This window comes from Apium graveolens, chromosome 3, assembly GCF_009905375.1.
Source record: "Apium graveolens cultivar Ventura chromosome 3, ASM990537v1, whole genome shotgun sequence".
NCBI lineage: Eukaryota > Viridiplantae > Streptophyta > Magnoliopsida > Apiales > Apiaceae > Apium > Apium graveolens.
Genome location: NC_133649.1, coordinates 158,214,165 through 158,225,280, shown reverse-complemented (window position 1 = coordinate 158,225,280; position 11,116 = coordinate 158,214,165). Strand labels below are relative to the sequence as shown.

Genomic DNA, 11,116 nt, shown 5'->3' with positions numbered 1-11,116 from the left:
GCATCGCCTGGGAAATATCGGTGAGTTTTCCTTTCCAACTAGATACAACTTCTTGGTGGATCTGTATCGACAAGTTTCTACTTGGGGAAAGGGGGGACGAGCTTTACGTTTCAGAGTCGTGGATTTCATCTGAACTAGGAGTGGCATAAGTGGTCGAGTGGCGCCGGCCCAGCCTTATTATATTGGCCCAAAATGGCCTGGAAGTTCCGCTAAGACGGTCCATTCCTTAGGAGTCCAGTGTTCGGTTGACAAGTAAATCCGACAGGTTCTCCTCTACATGTAGAAAATGGTGGGGTTGTACTACTGCGACTGATCATCGTAAGTGGTCTTCCTGGTGCGACAAACTCCCGTAATGAGTTCATCATCCAGTTGGATAATTCTGCAACAATACCCGTAACATTTCGATCGAAAGGCTACGAATGGGTGGTTGCCGAAGCATTGACAGGGTCAAACAGATTTATTGGTGTTTCCATTGAATGAAGTATCTCGTAACTTCATTTCTTTTAAAAATATTTCAAAGATTGAATATATTTAAGTTTTAATTTATGGTCTCATCTATGGGATGACCTCTTGAATCTTATTATACTTTGAACAGTAGTAGTTCAAGTAGATTTCTAAAAATGGTATAAGTATAGTGAAGTAATTGGTAACTTCATCTTCTTTTAAACTTATATCCAGTAAGTAATTACCTTACACATGATAAAGGATTCTAGTAAGTATCCATTCAGATACTTGTATTATTGTTAACACTATATATTATCTTGCGAGCTGTAATGCTCACTCTTGCTTCATTTCTTCTTCACACAACAACAGTTAGAAAAGATGGCCAGGCTCAAGCAGACCCAGCGCAAGAGCGTGGGAAGCGCCCCGCGCCTTCCCGTTGAGATCGTAGCTGCTATAGCTGCAGAGGTAGATCTACCTGTAGATCAGACATTCTACTTTTGCGAACCAAATATTGTATAATTATAACTTGTGGCAGATAATGGCAATTAACTGTAAATTTATCAAGTAATCATTTTGGGTTGTAATAACTTTTAAACTGTGGATTCAAAGACTTGTACTTATTTCAATTTCATCTCTGAGACTATAACGAGTTGTGGTGTGTGTTAGGGTGGGGTCACAGCATAAGGTTAATTATTATTAATTAAGTGAAGTGGTATTATGGAAAGAAAGATCGTGACGGCCCGGATCCCTGACCCCGGATCTGGGGGTGTTACATTAGCCCAGGATCGAGACTTTGTTTAATCCCGTATTCCTGAGTTGGGAGCTTTGGTGGATAGGTTAATTTGAGACTCTAGGCAGAGGACTTCAGTAGTGATGGAGGAGTGAAGAGCTAGAATTTAGTTGGTGGAGCAGGTTCCCCGGAGGAGATTGGATGAGGGACCATTCACTAGTGATGCTGATGCTGAGGCCCGGAGGCTGCATAAGATCATTCGCTGGATGTTGGTTGTGTTGAAAGAGATCCTGAATGATAAGAGATTAGTGTTGGTCAGGCGGGACTTTTGGTGGAGCCCATAGTTGTTGATTTCAGCGCCGATAGGCTTTGGGATACTTGGTCAGATGCCGAGATCCCTTTTTCATTTGTTGTATTGTATCTCAGAACTTTGTAGTAGTAGTTGTTAGAAGTTAGGGGTAGATAGGGGGATGTTTTCCAGTTTTTCCTCTGTTTAGCCCTATTATATATTGTACCTTATTTCAGAACTTGTCATAACCAAACTTTTTATCGATGTACCTTTGGCTTGTTGAATCAATCATATATCTTGTTTCCTATTGTGGACCCTAAAATTTTTATAACTGTTTTGTATATCATGTTTTCATACAACCGTGTATAAAATTTCATAAAATCATACCCTGTGCCATGAGAAAACAACACTGATATGAGGAAATTATATAGTAATAGGATTGCGTGTGCAAAATTGGGTAAAAGCTTAATACCCGCAAAAGCAATTTCGTAATAAAATGTTGTTATTTATATCAATGCCATGGTATCGTATTGCTAAATAATTGCTCAATCAGGTTTGTAAGAAATGGCCAACTCACCAAATCACCAAGAAGAAGAAATCCAAACCCAAGACCGAGAAATAAATCAAGAAACCACTATGATGAGCCGACTTGCTTAGCTTTTGCAACAACCCATAGCCCCTAAAGTTGGAAACTTCAAACACTTTCAATCTGTTCATCCCCTAGAGTTCTTAGGTTTGCCCGACCCAATAAAAGCTCAGTCGTGGTTAAGAGAAATGGAGAAAGCGTTCGCGTTAGCAGAAGTTAAGGATGAAAAGAAACCTCAGTATGCAAGTTATTACCTTAAGGATGAGGGAAGTTTCTGGTGGGAATCTTCGTTGGCTTTGCTTGAAGGAAAGGACTTATCGTGGGAGAAGTTTACTGAAATGTTTCTGGATAAGTATTTGCCAAGTTATATGCAAGACCAGTTGGAGATGAAGTTTTTGGACCTTAGACAAGAAGATATTTCGGTAGAAAAATATGAAGTGAAGTTTTGGGAGTTGTCTAGATTTGTACCTGAGTATGAGAATACGGAGGCAAAGAAGGCCAAGAGGTTCCAGCAGGGACTTAGGCCATGGATTCGAAGTCAAGTAGCATTGTTGGAGATCAAGAGTTATGCCACCTTGGTGTAGAAGGAAATTATAGTGGAAGGAGAGCGTGAAGCTGCAAAAAGAGAAATCGAAGGTAGGAAAAGGAAGTTTGAAAGCTCAGAGCAAGAGCAAGGAAGTTCAAAATTCAGTGGAAAGTTTGGAAAGACTGGAGGAGGTCAAAATCAAAAGTTTCAGAAGTTTAAACCAGATAACGGAGCTCAGAAGAACCGTTTCCAGAAGGCAGGACAGCCGAGAAAGGATAGTAGACCCCAGATTTAAGAGTGCAAAGTTTGTAGGACTGATAAGTGGCATTTTATACCACTTAGAACGTCTTAAAATGGCTTAAATTGGTGTCTTGAAATCAAGTATTTTGTGTATTTGATGCGTTTTTCTAGTGTTTATGCATTTCAGGGTATTAGTTGCATTTCGGAGGAGGAATCATCAAGAATAAGCCTTGGCATGTGTTCACCATTGAGAGAGGAAAAGAACGGGCAGATTACGGCGAAGAAACGGAGCAAACCTGGAATTTTTCCAATAGGGTCCTGCACGCTCGCGCAGCAATGCTGAGCGTCCGCGCAGCAGCCTTGCGCGCCCGCGCAGAAATGCTGAGCGGCCGCGCAGGGTCGGGGAAAAAGCTGAATTATTTTAGACTTCTACTTCTGTTTGGCTTCCAACTTCTATGTAATCTGAGTTTTATGGGACTATTATATAAGTAGATTTGAGACTTTTTCATAGGGAATAGGAAGGAGATTATGTTTTAGATTGTGTTTGGCGCAAGAAGCGAAGGAGATAAGGAAGAAGACCGATTTAGCACACTGCCGCGAAGAGGAAGCATATTTTCTTGTGATTCTTGTTTCGTTGTAACGTTGGATGCTAGTTTTCTTGCTTTGACTTATTTACTCTTGTGACGTACTCTGTTTTAATATAATTAGTTTAGTTATTATTTTCTTGTGTTGTTTATCATGATTTCATATGAACCCATGATGGCGATAAGTTCTATTATGGGCTAATCATGATCATGGGGTTGCAACGGATTTATTATGGAATTCTTTAGTTAATTGTTTAATACTTTAGTGTGTGATGATTGCATGATATCTAGTATTGGTTGTGCGTATTCGTCTTATGTGCGTCGCGAACATATAAGATAGGGTGTTAATCTCTTGTGAAGCGACGGTGGATCTTGAGATTTAGAACTTGCCATGCTAGCATAGGTTCATGTACGTTGTGCATGATTAGTGGGTAACTCTAACAGTTTTATTTGCCCTATGTAATCAAAAGGAATAACTTGTACTTAAATCGTTGTGTTGTCAATTTCTGTAGACATATAGGAACTCAACATAATTGATGACCAACTTCTATCTTAATTGTGGATGCTTGGTAGAATGGTATTAGTACAATGAAAGTTGGCTTTTATCAGTTTCGTGTTATTCGATTAATGTCATCACTGTCACATGCTAAAGGTAATAACAATGGCTATAGAAGGAAGTAATAATGAAGTTGTGATCTCATGAGTGTTTTATTATTGATAAATTAAAGTGTTAGTTAAGTGGTTAATTAAGTAGTTAATTATAGTTAATATTTAATCAACAATTTTAAGTGTTATTATCTTAACATTGAGAAGTAATCATACATTGGTGAGTGAGTTTAATTAGACAATAACTTAGTCTGAGTCTCTGAGGGAACGAACTAGAAAGTATTCTATATTACTTGCGAACGCGTATACTTGCGTGAATATTAGTGCATGTTTTCGCCCTAACAAGTTTTTGGCGCCGCTGCCGGGGACTCGGCGTATTTGTTTAGTTTATGTACTTACAATCATTGGTCATTAGGACTCAGTGATTAGGACGTAGTAGTTAATTACTCTTTTCGGTTGTGTTTCAGGTACTTTAGCAAGCGTTTATGCAAACTCGTTCTCGTGCTCACAAGAGGACCTTAGATACAGCTGAGGAGAAAGACGAAGTTCTTGATACTCCGGAGAAGTTAGATTTTGAGGATTCGGATTCAGGAACTGAGCAGAAAGAACTAGTAAATATGGGAGATCGTATTGTTCAAGCTGATCCAGCTCTTATGGATTTTTCTCGGCCTAAAATTGATAACATTCAGTCAAGCATCCTTCATCCGGCTATTCAAGCTAACACCTTTGAAATCAAGTCGGGCACTATTCAGATGGTGCAGAATTCTGTTTCTTTTGGAGGAGCAGCAACTGAAGACCCCAACATGCACATAAGGAATTTTGTGGAGATCTGCAGCACTTTTAAGTATAATGGCGTGACTGATGAGGCTATCAAGTTGAGGCTTTTCCCATTCTCACTGAGGGATAAAGCTAAAGACTGGTTACATTCTGAACCAGCTGGGTCAATCACTACGTGGCAAGATCTTGCGCAAAAGTTTCTGGTGAAGTTTTATCCAATGGCAAAGACTGCTGCTATGAGGAGTGCTCTTACTCAATTTGCGCAGCAACCTACAGAATCTATGTGCGAGGCTTGGGAACACTACAAGGAAATGTTGAGAAAATGTCCACATCATGGAATGCCGGATTGGATGGTAATCACTGGTTTTTATAATGTTTTGGGGGCCCAATCTCGGCCCATGCTCGATGCAGCAGCTGGAGGCGCCTTATGGGCTAAAAGCTATACTGAGGCGTATAATCTTATCGAGACGATGGCTGCAAATGAGCATCAAAACCCAACGCAGAGGATGACGTCAGGCAAGGTAGTATGTATTCTGGAAGTTGATGCAGCCACCGCTATTGCAGCCCAGCTCCAAGCTCTATCAATGAAGGTTGATTCTTTGGCTACGTATGGAGTTAATCAAATAGCTATGGTTTGTGAGCTTTGTGCAGGTTCTCATGCTACGGATCAGTGTTCTCTTGTCCACGAATCTGTTCAGTATGTGAATAATTATCAGCGACAACAGCAGCCTGTGCCAGCGACCTATCATCCTAACAACAAAAATCATCCAAATTTCAGCTGGGGGAATAATCAGAATGCTATTCAGCCAGCATATCAGCAAGGAGTAAGTAAACAGTTTAACCCACCTGGATTCCAGCAACCACAGCAGTATGCTACAAGACAATCATATCCTCAACAGGGAAGTGCAGCTGCACCTACTAGTGTTGATTTTGAGGAACTTAAGCTGTTGTGCAAGAGTCAGGCGGTTTCTATCAAGACCTTGGAAAATCAAATCGGTCAATTAGCCAATGCAGTGCTCAATCGTCAACCTAGCACTCTTCCCAGTGACACGGAAGTACCAGGCAGGAAGGAAGCTAAAGAGCAAGTCAAGGCTATTACCTTAAGGTCTGGAAAAGTAGCTGATGCTAAAAAGGCAAAAGAAGTCGAAGCTGAAGTTAGAGATGAAGAATCTAAGCAAAAGGAGAAAGCGGCAGAACCAAAGAAGACTACTATTGAACACATTCTGCCTGAGGCTAATACAGGGGAGAAACAGCTCTATCCTCCACCACCTTTTCCTAAGAGATTACAGCAACAAAAGCTGGATAGACAGTTCGGGAAGTTTCTGGAGGTGTTCAAGAAACTTCACATCAATATACCTTTCGCTGAGGCGCTGGAACAAATGCCTAGTTATGCGAAGTTTATGAAGACTATTCTTTCAAGGAAGGTGAAACTGGATGACCTTGAAACCGTTGCTCTCACGGAAGAATGCAGCGTGGTTCTGCAACAAAAGTTACCACCAAAACTGAAAGATCCAGGAAGCTTCACCATTCCTTGCACCATTGGCAATCTAACTTTTGACAAGTGCCTTTGTGATTTGGGAGCAAGCATTAATCTGATGCCTTTGTCGATCTTTAAAAAGCTGGATCTGCCTGATCCAAAACCCACATACATGTCGCTACAATTGGCGGACCGTTCCATTACTTACCCAAGGGGCATAGTTGAGGATGTGCTCGTCAAGGTGGATAAGCTCTTCTTTCCTGCAGATTTTGTTATTCTGGATTTTGAGGAAGATAAGAAGATGCCCATAATCTTGGGGAGGCCTTTCTTGGCTACTGGCCGTACCTTGATAGATGTGCAAAAAAGGGAACTTACTATGCGGGTCCAAGATCAGGATGTGACCTTCAACGTATTCAAGGCAATGAAATTCCCTACAGAAGATGAGGAGTGCTTAAAAGTGGATGTGATTGATTCTGCGGTTACTTTGGAACTCGATCACATGCTAATGTCTGATGCATTGGAAAAGGCCTTAGTGGGGGATTTTGACAGCGATGATGAAGATAGCAACGAGCAATTACAATATCTGAACGCTTCTCCATGGAAGCGAAAGCTCGACATACCATTTGAATCTCTTGGTACTTCTGACCTTAAGAATGCTGAAGGGAAGCTCAAACCATCAATAGAGGAAGCACCTACCTTGGAGCTCAAACCATTACCTAAACACTTGAGGTATGCTTTTTTAGGTGATTCATCTACGTTACCTGTTATTATTTCAGCTGACCTTTCAGGTAGTGAGGAAGACAAGCTCTTAAGGATTTTGAGAGAATTCAAATCGGCTATAGGATGGACCATAGCAGACATCAAGGGGATAAATCCTTCATATTGTATGCATAAAATTCTGTTAGAGGAAGGTAGTAAGCCAACTGTGGAACAGCAGAGAAGACTGAACCCGATCATGAAGGAGGTGGTGAAGAAAGAAATTCTGAAATGGCTAGATGCAGGCATCATTTATCCTATTTCTGACAGCTCGTGGGTGAGCCCCGTGCAATGTGTACCTAAGAAAGGAGGTATCACTATGGTCGCAAATGAAAAGAATGAGCTCATCCCTACTCGAACAGTTATAGGATGGAGAGTATGCATGGATTATAGAAAATTGAACAAAGCCACAAGGAAGGATCACTTCCCTCTCCCATTCATTGATTAAATGCTTGACAGATTGGCGGGACATGAGTATTTTTGTCTTCTGGATGGTTATTCCGGGTATAATCAGATTTGTATTGCACCAGAGGATCAGGAAAAGACTACCTTCACTTGTCTATTTGGCACATTTGCTTTTCGTAGAGTTTCGTTTGGGTTATGTGGCGTCCCGGCCACCTTTCAGAGATGTATGATGGCTATATTCTCTGACATGATTGGAAATAACGTCGAAGTGTTCATGGATGACTTCTCCGTCTTTGGACACTCATATGATGAATGTTTGAATAATCTGCACGCCGTACTCAAAAGATGCGTGGAAACTAATTTGGTGCTTAATTGGGAGAAATGTCATTTTATGGTGCGTGAAGGCATTATCCTTGGGCATAAGGTCTCTAGCAAAGGTCTGGAGGTGGACAAGGCCAAGGTGGGAGTCATTGAAAATCTTCCCCCACCTAATTCGGTGAAAGGAATCCATAGTTTTCTCGGTCATGCGGGTTTTTATTGGCGATTCATCAAGGACTTTTCAAAGATATCTAAGCCGTTGTGCAACTTACTTGAGAAAGATGTGCCTTTCAAATTTGATGATGAATGTTTGGCAGCATTCGAGACTCTCAAGGAGAGTTTGATCACGACACCAGTTATTACAGCACCAGATTGGACAGAACCGTTTGAGATGATGTGTGATGCGAGTGACTATGCGGTAGGTGCAGTTCTGGGACAGCGCAAGAAAAATTTCTTCCATGTGGTCTACTATGCGAGTAAGACTTTAAATGGGGCCCAATTGAACTACACCACTACTGAGAAGGAGCTTTTGGCTGTAGTCTTTGGCTTTGAGAAATTTCGATCTTATCTGCTTGGTACGAAAGTGACAGTATTCACTGATCATGCAGCTATTCGCTATCTGGTTTCTAAGAAGGATTCGAAGCCGAGACTCATTCGTTGGGTGCTTTTACTTCAAGAATTTGAGTTAGAGATCAAAGATAGAAAAGGTACCGAGAATCAAGTAGCTGACCATCTCTCTAGGTTGGAGAATCCCGATTCTACTTCACAAGATAGGACGTTAATCAATGAATCTTTTCCGGATGAGCAGTTGTTTGCAATTCAGGAGGAAGAACCATGGTTTGCAGATATTGTAAACTACCTTGTCAGCAATATAATGCCGCTTAATTTGACATCCGCTCAAAAGAAGAAGTTTCTGCATGAGGTGAAGTGGTATATGTGGGATGAACCATATTTGTTTAGACAGGGAGCTGACCAGATCATCAGGAGATGTATCCCGTTCTGTGAGACGGAGGGGATATTACGAGACTGCCATTCCACGGTTTATGGTGGACACTATGGAGGTGAGAAGACGGCAGCTCGTATTCTGCAAGCAGGTTTTTTCTGGCCTACTTTGTTCAAGGATGCTCATCAGTTTGTTTTAAGGTGTGATCGTTGCCAAAGAGTGGGAAATTTGTCAAGGAAGGATGAGATGCCATTAAATGTGATGCTTGAAGTCGAGGTCTTTGATGTATGGGGAATCGATTTCATTGGGCCTTTTATCTCGTCTTGCAATAATCAGTACATCTTGCTGGCAGTCGATTATGTCTCAAAATGGGTCGAAGTTAAAGCTTTACCGATAAATGATGCAAAGGCAGTGCTAAATTTTCTTCATAAGCAAATTTTCACAAGGTTTGGAACGCCTCGGGTAATTATAAGTGATGAAGGATCGCATTTTTACAACCGTAAGTTCACTTCTATGATGCAGCGTTATAATGTGAATCATCGAGTAGCTACTGCATATCATCCGCAAACAAATGGTCAAGCGGAAGTGTCTAACAGAGAGATAAAGCGCATTCTAGAGAAGGTTGTTTTTCCGTCAAGGAAGGATTGGTCTTTAAAGCTCGATGAAGCTGTTTGGGCTTACAGAACAGCATACAAAACTCCACTTGGGATGTCACCATTTCAGTTGGTGTACGGTAAGGGATGTCATCTACCGCCGGAGCTTGAGCATAAGGCCTACTGGGCATTGAAGAAATTGAACCTGGATTTAGATGCAGCTGGTAAGAAAAGAATGCTTCAGCTTAATGAACTTGATGAATTTTGACTGCAAGCGTACGAGAATAACAAAATGTATAAGGAAAAGGTGAAGAGGTGGCACGATAGGAAGCTACATCCTAAGTTATTTATGCCAGGGCAACAAGTTCTGTTATTCAACTCTCGGCTCCGACTTTTTCCTGGGAAGTTGAAATCAAGGTGGTTTGGACCTTTTATTGTCAAAACTGTGTTTCCACATGGAGCGGTGGAAATTTTTGAGAATGATTCGGACCAAGCATTCAAGGTTAACGGTCAGCGGTTGAAGCACTACTATGGGGACATGGCAAACCGAGAGGTGGTTAGTGCCATTTTGTTGACTACTTGAGAAAGGTACGGAACGTCAAGCTAATGACGAAAAAGAAGCGCTGCGTGGGAGGCAACCCATGAATTGTTGTTACAGGAACCCTTAGAAGTTAATAACCTATCCAAAAACACAAAAAAATCAGAAAAAAGGGGCTGAAAAAAATTTTTTCCAGAGACCCTCTGCGCGCCCGCGCAGCTTGCTGCGCGCCCGCGCAGAAATGCTGAGCGGCCGCGCAAGGGTCGAGTTCCAGAAAATTTTTTACAGTTCAAAAAAAAAAAAAAAAAACAAAAACACAAAAACCCATCACAGCCCATAAACCCACGAATTCTTTTCCCATTACCCCATGATTTTATCCCTCAACCCCACTCCTAATCTAATTTAACCTACTCCACACACTATATATACATACACCTATCCTACATATCTCCCACAAACTTCCTACACTTAAACCCTCTCATAAACATCAAAAATCAGTTCTTACACACTTTTATTCACAAATCAATGGCACCCAAGAGAACACGCACTATTGACAGCAGCAGCACAGTTCCTACTGCTGATTCATCAAGGGGTACTGCTGCAAGGCCTCGGTTAACTGACAGAGCTGCGGAGGAGGAGTACACTAGGCTGTTGGGGAAGCCGATTCTGAAGGAGAGGGGGTTTTTACCATCAGGGAGGGATGGTGAGTTGTTGCCCATGATTGCAGAGAAGGGGTGGATAGCTTTTTGTGAGTCACCCGAAGCAGTACCGATGAGTGTTGTTCGCGAGTTCTACGCGAACGTGAAGGCTGAAAAGAATGGGTTTTCTGTAGTTCGTGGGCTGACGGTTGATTATCATCCTGCGGCGATTCGCCGTGTGATTGGACAGCGAGAGAGAAAGCCCGAGGAGGAGAACTGGAATGAAAAGACTGCTGAGGATTTTGACTTGGATTTGATTTGTGCGACTCTCTGTCGACCGGGCACAGTTTGGAACCGCAGTCCAGCCAATAATGAGTATCGTCACTTTCCGGCGATCGCCATGAACAGGTATGCCCGTGCATGGAATGCATTTATATGTGCTAATATTTTGCCTTCTTCACATGCACACGAGGTCACGGTTGAGAGAGCACAGTTGTTGTGGGGAATTCTGAATGAGGAATACTATGTGGACCTTGGTGAGTTTATCTACCAAGGAATTCTGAAGTTTTTGAGGGGAGCAAAGCATATGAACATCCCTTATGCATCCACGGTTACGAAGCTATGCCGAGCAGTAGGAGTGAACTGGCCGGCTCATGAGCAGTTGCA

The 11,116-nt window shown here is 41.9% G+C and overlaps 1 non-coding gene across 1 annotated transcript; it reads right to left on the bottom strand.

Annotated features, from left to right (window-relative positions):
* Positions 1 to 5,015: 5,015 nt before the first annotated feature.
* LOC141715920 (small nucleolar RNA R71) lies at positions 5,016 to 5,122 on the bottom strand. The gene has a single exon (XR_012572662.1). It is a non-coding gene; the product is annotated as a small nucleolar RNA R71 (small nucleolar RNA).
* Positions 5,123 to 11,116: the final 5,994 nt, after the last annotated feature.